This window comes from Emydura macquarii, unplaced genomic scaffold, assembly GCF_026122565.2.
Source record: "Emydura macquarii macquarii isolate MOO-44397 ecotype Brisbane River unplaced genomic scaffold, CSIRO-AGI_Emac_v2 contig_2452, whole genome shotgun sequence".
In the NCBI taxonomy this organism is placed as follows: Eukaryota; Metazoa; Chordata; order Testudines; family Chelidae; genus Emydura; species Emydura macquarii.
Genome location: NW_027132589.1, coordinates 1,147,286 through 1,157,077, shown reverse-complemented (window position 1 = coordinate 1,157,077; position 9,792 = coordinate 1,147,286). Strand labels below are relative to the sequence as shown.

At 40.0% G+C, this 9,792-nt stretch overlaps 1 long non-coding RNA gene across 1 annotated transcript; it reads right to left on the bottom strand.

The window, feature by feature from the left end:
• Nucleotides 1–940: 940 nt before the first annotated feature.
• On the bottom strand, nucleotides 941–9,469 carry LOC137162674 (uncharacterized). Its single transcript, XR_010922462.1, has 3 exons — nucleotides 9,211–9,469; nucleotides 5,425–5,669; nucleotides 941–1,649 (listed from the first exon to the last, which is right to left on the bottom strand). It is a non-coding gene; the product is annotated as an uncharacterized lncRNA (long non-coding RNA).
• Nucleotides 9,470–9,792: the final 323 nt, after the last annotated feature.

Here is a 9,792-nt window from a genome sequence, read left to right as displayed (position 1 = left end):
ATCTGTGAGATGCTAGTTATTAAAAAAAAAAAAAAAAAAAAAAAAAGAGTTAGAATTTTACCATGTGTTGGTGGAAAGGTAGTTTTACCTTCATTTTCAATATGGTCTCAGATATAATCTATGGCCTCTTGGAAGAGGCCTTTGACAATGAACTGTTTAATTCCTTCTACAGTATTTGCAGTTGAAGGTTGTGGGATGTCATTATGAAAATAATTGCCTCTAGATTTTCCATAAGAGTCAGAAAAGGCCTATAGAATCATCTAATCCATCCTCCTTCCACTGCAGGATAGTTCATACAGTCATTTACTATGCAAGACAGGATCTAGCCTAATTTTAAAAAATTTGAATTATGATTTTCCCACCATTTGCTTTGCCATACCACAGCCTAACAGAGTTCATTCTCAAGAAGTTTTGCTTGAGATTCAGCCTAAAAGATCCCATCTTAGTTTTAAAGAAAGTTATCTTTCTAGGTAGTTTTATAGTCATCAACATGCTACTAACATGCATCCATTATAATATAATTATGCCCCTCTATACCATACTAAAAATTATTCTTCTCCTTAGCATATATAACCTACAAATATTTATTGGGTATCACCACATTCTATTAGTCACATTAGTCACCTAGCAAAACTGTATACATATCATATCTCTTCCTCTTACGTCAGCCTAAGAAGCCCTCTCATCATTAGTATTTTTCCTCTAAATTTTCTCCAGTTTATCTATAACTTTCTGGTAATAAGGCACACTAGATGCTTAGTATTTATGAATAACCCACAGGGTCATATCAGGTTCCCTCCTGCTCTTTCCCACCACACAAAAAGAAATAGGTAAAATGAGAACAGATTACACATAGGCCCATTCCCTAAAGTGCTCAGCAACATGCACACCCCAGAGTCCCTTCAGAACAACCACTTAAGTAAAAGTCTTGGTCAAGCAGAAGAAATACCTCCAGGCCCTACCTGTATTTTTCTGAGTACCTTCTTAACAGAGCAGGACTATACCCTTCCTTGATAGTATCCTCCCAAACACTATGTGAGAGAGAGACACAAGCCTACATTTTATAGGCCCGAGACTCCTCCCCTTTCCCAGCATGCTTTACTAGGAACAGGGTGACAGTAAGGCCTCCTTTCTCCAGCTCTGTTATGAGTGGCTCAGACAGCTTCAGATATTTCAATAAAGATGCTGAAACACATAAACTAAAGGTCTTTTAAATTATAATCCTTATTTTAGCTTGATTCACAATCACATTGAGATCAAAGACACTACTGAGGCTATGATCAAGCCAAGGCAAAGGTCTGCCTTCATATCATTACCACACCCCCATAGGAATAGTGGCAATCTCCAAATCTTTTGCAGTCAGGCAAATGGATGGGAAAGAAGTATAACAGATGCTCCCCAGGTTTTGTTAGTTTTGAATCCTGCCAATTCCTGTGGATTGGATTGGATCCCTCTGGGTGGAGTGGATAGTTTACCTTCTTATTCATAGACTCATCAATTCTATGGGATTGAGGAGGAAGCATGGTGAAAAGCAGCAACTCTATCTGTGTAGTGGATTGATTCTTCTCCGAAAGTGACTAAGTTTCCCAGTTTTGTACTTTTCAGTGGACTGAAGGCAAGGCTCCCTCCAATCATCCTTCAGAGGTTATCTGTGGGGACAGAAATAATGGGTTCAAATTTATTGGGTTTACTAAAGTCTAGTGACATTATAGCGCTGGAAAAACAAAGGCCTGATTTTGACGTCACAACCATTTTTATACCAGTGTAACTCCTGGTTATAACTCCTTGGAAACATCAACTGAGTTACTCTTGATTAGCACCTATGTTTGCTTCTTGTCCACCTGGAATCCTTAGTGATTGTTCCTTGAAAACCCTGGAATTGTAGGCTTAAAGTGATAAATGAGGGATTCCAACTTTTATGGTTAGATTTAAACATGGGGGAAATGAATTCACACTCATGTACACATTTGGGAGTCTCCTAATAGGTGTGCCTGATTCTCCAAATGGGAACAGCAGACTGAGCAATTTGTGGGTCGATTTGCTCAGGATTCCCATAGCACTGGTTTGGTGCCAATAGACTTTTAGTCTGATTGAATCATATTGGCCTACTAGTGACAAAGTTTGAGGTGGGTAACCATTGAGCTAATGTTTGCTCTGTTAATAAAAGTTGCAGCCAATTGTCTTAAACATCTTTAATTCCCAGATCACATAATGGCATCAGTATAGTTGGCTACATTTTACAGTCTCATAATATGTTAAATTAAAAGAACATAAGGTTGCAAAGTTAAGCACTCAAAAGTTTGGAAATGCCAGCATCAAAATTTCTGTGAACTCTTAATTGGGCCCCCTTGAGCATATACATTATGATACAGTCTTTAATTACATGATTTCATTATTTTTCAACAGGGCCCCTGGGTCTTTCAGCACACAGGATGGACTTGCTCAGGAAATGAATCAGGATTTTGTAGTTAATTATATTGTTGTCTGCTAGAACCCCCTACCTCATTTGTTGCAGAAGTTGCAATGTTCATAGTGAATAAGGCAGGGGATTGCAGATAGAGAAAGCATAGTTTCATAGTTTCAACAGTTGAATGCCATCTTAGATAGTTGGATTCTAACTTTACCTAAAGGCAAAACTATTTAAAGTGTCTCTTCAGCAAATACGTCAAGAACAAAATAATTCTGTGTATTTAGTTCAAACCAAACATTTTACTTTAAATACTTTTTTTTAGTAAACTCTACTGGGAGCCCTGTTCATAAATGATTAGTTACCAGTATATGTTCTAATCTCGTGAATGAAGATGAAATTGTGATATCAAGTTAACCCATTTTGATACCCTTTTCCAAAATGAGGCTTAGGAGACTTGAAATCAACCAAGGCTTGATTCTGCCCCCGGATATAATAATCTGCATTTTTTAGGCATCTATTTGACAAACTTTGCTTTGTTATAGTTCTGCCAGTCTTCAAAAAGTATATCAGAATAGATATACGTCTATTATATTGCTGCTTAAAGATCCAAAACAAACAAACAAAACAAAAAAACCCCGAAGCATGGTTTGACCAAAAGTTTACTCTTCTCCTTCCTTCTATTCACATTTAAACAAGCTGAAAAAAGCATATTATATAACATTTCTTGAGCTCAACTTATTCCAGACTTTTGCAGAAGTAAGGTCCTCAGATTCAAGCTCTGATTGGAGCATCCTGGCATAAGGGATTTTATATGTATTTCAGCTGAAATGAGAGATTTGGGACCGTATATTGATTTATGACACTCCCAGGATAATTTTATATGCATAAACCAAATAGAGTCATCTTCTCCATAGTCTGTGTAGTATTTAATTGGGGACTAATAAAGTGGCATATATTGGCCTCACTCCATACATGTGATTGCTATTTGCATCAATTAGATCAGAGTAGTATATGGCCATAAAAAGCTGGATAAGTAATCCAAGAACAATTCAATACAGTTACTATATTTAAATGAGACGTTTGTTTCGTAACTGCCCATATAAGTGTAACCACAGTATTGCCACTATACTGTATGAAAGGTATATTGATGAATTCATACTTCCAGACACTGAGATACAGATATTTTATTTTTTACTATAGGCATAATGAAGACTTCGAGTTCAATGGGTGCTGAGAACCCTGTGCAATGTACAAAAAGTTATTGGTGCCTGGCAAAAATCAAACAGGCCTCAGTATAACACACCATTTAAGACTTGTAACTTTGAGACCTTGCTCCTGCAAACAGTTAAGCACGTTTACCTTTATGCATCATGAACAATCTGACTGCAGTCAATGGGACTATTCACAGTGCATAAAGTTAGCATGTGCATAAATCTTCGTAGGATTGGGGCAACTATTCACTTGCTTGAAGTTACATGTGTTTAAATCTCTGCTAGTTTGGGACCATGCTGTCAAGCTTTAAAATCTAATATTTATAGAAATATGTTCATAACTATTTTATTAAAAGAAAACATTTTTAATTTGCTTTTAAACATTCCACTGTAATATTTGCAACCCAAACATTATCTCATTGCAAGAGAGCAACATGAAACTGACTAGAGGGTGAAAAAACAAACTGATCTATTTTTGTTGCACAAGATGAGTGAAACAAAAACAAAAAAACAAGCTCAAGTTGCAAAATATTCAGACTTAATTCAAAGTATTATTTAAAACACAGGCAAGACTTTTTTTTAAAAAAAAGTTTGAACCTCACAATGTTTCTTTGTGACTGTGAGGAAACTAGAAGTTAGTTTCAAACTTTTCTTTTTAAATAGACAAAAAAGCAGTTGTGAAAAATTATTAGAAATGCACTAGGGACTTTTCTTTATGGGAAAACTTTAATTAGTATTTGTCCATTTTTTAAAAATTGCCTCTTACACTGTTTAAGAAAAATGTGAACCTGTGCCTATCCCATGTACAGCAAAAATAAATAGCCAAGAAAAAATATTCCCTAGAACTTCTCTCAAAGACATAAGTGTCAAATGCTCCCATCAATCTCTTAAGAATTCCCTTAGATGTCAATAAAGTGCCACACCAGAAATAAAGTGAAAATACAGCACATACTTAATAAACAGGACCCTCTTCTGAAATCTTTCTATTGCTATATTAAACTGGATAACGCTACTACTTCAAAGGGCTGAATACTATAAGAATCTCAGACGTGGAGTGGCTCTTACACACTCGACTTCAATTCTGGTCCTCTCATGAGCCTAGCCCTTATGGGATTGATTGTCCGTCCTCTGCTTTGCACCTTGTGTATTCATTTACCCCTGCGCTAAATGGGTGTAAAATGCTACACTTGTGATTTGGTAGCATATTACACTCACTTTGCACAGATATAAATGGCTGCACAAGGTGAAAGGCAGCGGAGAATCAGGCCCAGAGGCATGGTCAGCTGAGTAGGATTTGGGTGTTGTTTTGTTTTTGTTTGTTTGTTTTGCAGTGGCAGAAGCTTATCATTATCCTGCATCAGAGAGGAAAGTCATCCTTCTCTTGTGAGACAAATAGGGGATTCCAGTGAGCATAACCAACACCCAAGTGTGTTCTTCCCCATCTGACAGAATATCAGTCTCCAATGAAAATATTTAAAAGGATCCAACGTAAACAGTCTCATCATTGCTCAAAGCTTTGCAAACAGCCCAAAGGGTTTGATTTTCAAACTTCAGTGAACAGATATATATCATTTCCACTTATCATATAAGCCTAGCTACTGTTCAGCTTACACAGATATGCGATAGCTACATGGTGATAATTATTGCAGGACAGAGCTGAGCCCTTAGATGTTATGCATATACTAACAAAAGAAGGTTGATTGGTAACCCAGTTTAAGAAGCCTCCTGTTGTGATTACTGGACTTGTACTACAGTATGTACATGCAGGTGATATTTGATTATATTTAAATAGTGAATACTTGCCTTAATTTTAAAATGCCTCCCTAAAGAAGGTTCTCATGAAAAGAGTACAAAGGATGGTCCTAAGAACATTAAAAAGTATTTTTCATCTTATTTTTATTTGATTCAACATCTGTAATAATTTGATTTTATTCTGTCCGTCTATGTAAAATAGCAGAATCAAGATTACATAGTGCCACTGAATTCTTCAGTTGTGGTTTTGCTCCTGCATCCAATGATCAGTTTCCTCTTTAGTTTCTATCTTCTTCCTGCAAAATAATAAAACAAATTTTAGGAAAATAAATTGTGTAAAGGGCAGCCGGATAGAAACATAAAAAAGTTGCAATCTTTGATTTATTTTATCTAAATACAAGACATTTGATCAATACATTTATATTATTTTAGTTACAAATGAAAAGGTATGGCTCTTTGCCAGCATGTCCATCATAAAGCATGTGCCAAAAAAGTCTGAACATACACTTTTCCTGACTATGTAGGTAATAGATATTTTCAATAAAAAATAAACTTACTTTGGTAAGAAACTTTATATTATAATAACAAGGAAGTCTAGCTTATACTGTTAACATGTTTGAATTGCAAACACAGGACCCAATCCTGCAAAGTCTTACTCATACAAGTATTTTTTATTCATATAAGGAGTACCCTTAAATTCAATGATATATTAATGAGGACTACTGCATGAGAAGGGTTTGCCGGGCTGGATTTCTGGTCTTAAAGCAAAGAAAAGCACCAGTGGTTCAAATGGCAGAAAGTACTGTGTATTGAAATAAGATAACAAGTGAGTGTGTCTCCTAATTTTGCTTCCTTGAGCAGTGGTGGATGTGGGGAGTGTGAAATTGACCATGTAACCACTCTGCATCACACTCATCTGCCCAGTGGTGTATCATGGGGGGGAGGGCCATGTCCCCAGGCATCGACCTGCGGGGCCGCTGGCCATTGCTCCCCCCACTGTCACAGGCTGCCAGGCTATGACATCCTCAGGCAAGCATCCTCCCGGGCCTCCCACGCTGGGCCCAGGGGCACCATTTAAGTAGGGCCAAGCAGATGGGGCTTTTGCCTCATCCTGATTTTCTAACTGCTGGAAGCGACATTGCTTGCTCAGCTCCTCTTCCCCTTCCCTCACCAGCCAGGACTTGGAGCCATGATGTTGCTTGCTCCTTTTCCCTCCTCTCCCTGGCCTATTCTTTGTTCAGCCAATAAGAACGCAGAGGTGTGGCAGAGCCAATAGGAGGGCTGGGAGCCTTTGCAGTACCTGTTCAATCTTGAAACAAACACGCTCAGCTGGGAGGGAGCAAGACACATTCTTTGCAGGCTCTCTGCTGAGACTGAAGATGCTGCAGATTTCTTCATGATCTGCCCCTCACCTTCACATGCTGACATGTTTTTAAAAAAGGCAGGAGTACACACCAGGGCTGCTCAGGCAGAGGAGGGGGCTCCTGCCCCAGACACATTCAGGGGATGATTATCCTCACAGACAGCCCAGATTTGGAAGTTTAATGACACCAGGGGACTGCAGGGACCCCAGCTGTGCAGTGGCCAGACAGTCAACCCAACAGCAGGGCTCCAGGGCAGAACCCATGATGTGCCCCCCCCACCGCCGGGCAGCCTAGGGGCACCTGCCCCTGTCACTCCTGCTTCCAGCCGCACCTGCTGCCTCCACAATGGGAAGGAGTGGGGAGAAGCGGGAAACGGGCCCACAGATCAGACCACCTCCCGTAGGGTGCTGCGGCCGACAAGGGGTGGGGTGCAAATGCAAGCATTGGTCCCTGGGTGCTGGAGACCCACGGTATGCCACTGCATCTGCCCCTCCTGTCTTTCAGCCACCCTTTACTATAGCCCTGACTCAGCAAAGCACATGCTTAATTTAAAGCACTTGTATAGCCCCATTGACTATATCACTTATTCTAGACACAAATTTACTTCCATACTACACAAATTTTTGTGGTTTCCTCGGGTATTACTGAAAGTTAACATAGGAAAGGATGAATATTAAGACTGAGGCTATAGGACTTTTTTCTTGTTTATAAATAAAAAAAGTGTCAGATTAATGTGACCCAAGAACCTCTTAATGCTAACTGACAAAGGGGTACAGCTATATCCTGAGTGTGATATATACATGCTGGTTCACCAAAGAATGTTTGTGAGCTCTCAAATGAAACCCAGTGTCACATTGGTTATTAATATCATTGTGAAATGTCTGTACAGCTACTTAGGGTATGTCTTCATTGACGGCAGCAAATTTGCCACTGTCAGATTGACTTCTCAAGATCTATTGAGCAGAAGTGAAGGCCCGCTCAATCAATCCGGAAATTGACTTAATAAATCCACCCCCGGAAGAAGAGTAACACTGCATCAACAGGAACGCATTTCCCATCGGCGCAGCACAGCGGAGACATTCCATGGAACAGACTTTAGGAAGTCAACAGAAGATACGCAAGCTGCTCTACGTAGTTTGCATAACTCCCATCGACTGCTGCCAAATTTGCCGGTAAGTGTAGACCAGGCCTAAGTAAGGAGTTACATATACATACTGAAAATATGTTCTTAGAATCTGTATCAAAGCATTAATCATCAGCAGAGGTGAAAAACAGGTTTTCTATCAAACACTAGATGATTATTCACCTCTCCTTTTGTGTAAGGATGTTAGTTAACCTTTGTAAACCAATACAATGGATGCCCATTTACATACAAGTCAAATCTTACCAAAGAGATTTGAAGTCAACAGGGAAGCAGCACACAGAGGGGAGAAAAAAAAAAAAAAAAAAGCAAGCAATGGATTGATTATGCAGTCTAGGAGAACACACAATAAATGTTGGGGTTATAGCTGGAAGGAAGAGAAGATGTTCCTTCATTTTACATCTAGGAAATAAACAAGCAGCACACCTTTGCATTCCTAAAAATGAGATCACAACCAGCCTTGGTTAAAAAAGCTGCAGAAGACTGAGTGAGCTAAAACTTCTTTATACAGGAAGTTAACCTATTCGGTAAGTTTATTTTCTAGAAAAGCAAGTTATGATTTTATTTTATATGTAACCATTTGTTTCCAATATCCTTACTCACTATCATGCTAATTTTGAGAATAAATTTATTCTTGTTTTCACTATAAATAGGATAATTTCACTATAAATAATAGGCTATTAAGCGAAGTGTTGATCCTGAATTGAATCATATAAGCTGTTTTGGTAATTCTGTGAGTAGCCAGCATCAGGGACTAGAGATCACTGGGCAATGTGTCAGGGAACTTCAGGAGTGGGGTGCACCTATTGTTAAACTACAAGGCAAAGAAAGGGCTGGCATAGCCTAGAGGATAGTGCTTGAGTGGCTAACAGGTGGATGGTGCCAGGGAGCTAACATTCAGCTAAGCACAAGCAAGACTCCCCAGCGATGGAGGCAGTGGATAACAAGGGGATTTGCAGTCCCAGGTAACCTGAGAATTATCACAATTAATTCTGAATCATCTCAGACTTCCACCTCTGCTATTCTCACCTAGTTATGCCTCTGATTGAAGGTCTTTGCCACACATCTCAAAAGCCAAGTATACCTGGACTTTCATAAGGTACTTGGGAGCTATATGGGACCATTAGATTTGGGGAATCTTCCCTTGCCTTCAAGCACACCTGGGTTTCTAGCAGGCCAGGTGTGTGCTCATTAGCACTCAGCATTGCTGGAACTCCAGTCTCACTGAAGTCAATGGGAATTTTACCCTTGATTTTAATGGAAGTAGAATCAGACCATGTCAGCGACCAAGTCACAGACAGTCTAGCTTAATGCCTGAAGTGACACTCATACCTGTTAGAGCTGAATCCAGGCAGGAGCTCCTAGAGCAAAGCCAAAGGCCAGACCCCAAAGCCACAGTCAGAAGGCAGAGCCAAGCATCAGCAGTAAGAGACCACAGCCAAAGCTGAAGGGTTAACCCAAGTCACAGTCAGGGGACATAGCCAAACATCAGAGAGAGGAGTCAGAAACCAGAGCAGAGCTGGGTCAGGAACAGGAAACAAACAGAGCAAGGCTAGAGACAGGAGAAGTGGGTTCAAGCACATCCCAGGTAAGGAGCATATTGAGCAGCCACTAGACAGCTGCTGCTTCTGTGCTTAAGTATCAGCCTACTGACTCCTGCAGCCAATCAGGGGGCTCAGTCAATCAGACAGCGTCTATCAGGCCAACTGTGCGCATTAGGTTACCAGGAGACTGGCTCTACTGCAGGCTGGCCCCTGAGAGGCTAATATTGAGCCATTTTGAAAAATCTCATCTGCAGAGGCTTCCCACATGCCATATCTGAGCCATTTCGAGTTCTAAAAAGCACAGTAGCCTCCTAGCCTCACCCACCACACATGCCATGCTGGGCAGTACCTTAGCTGGTCCGGAGATATG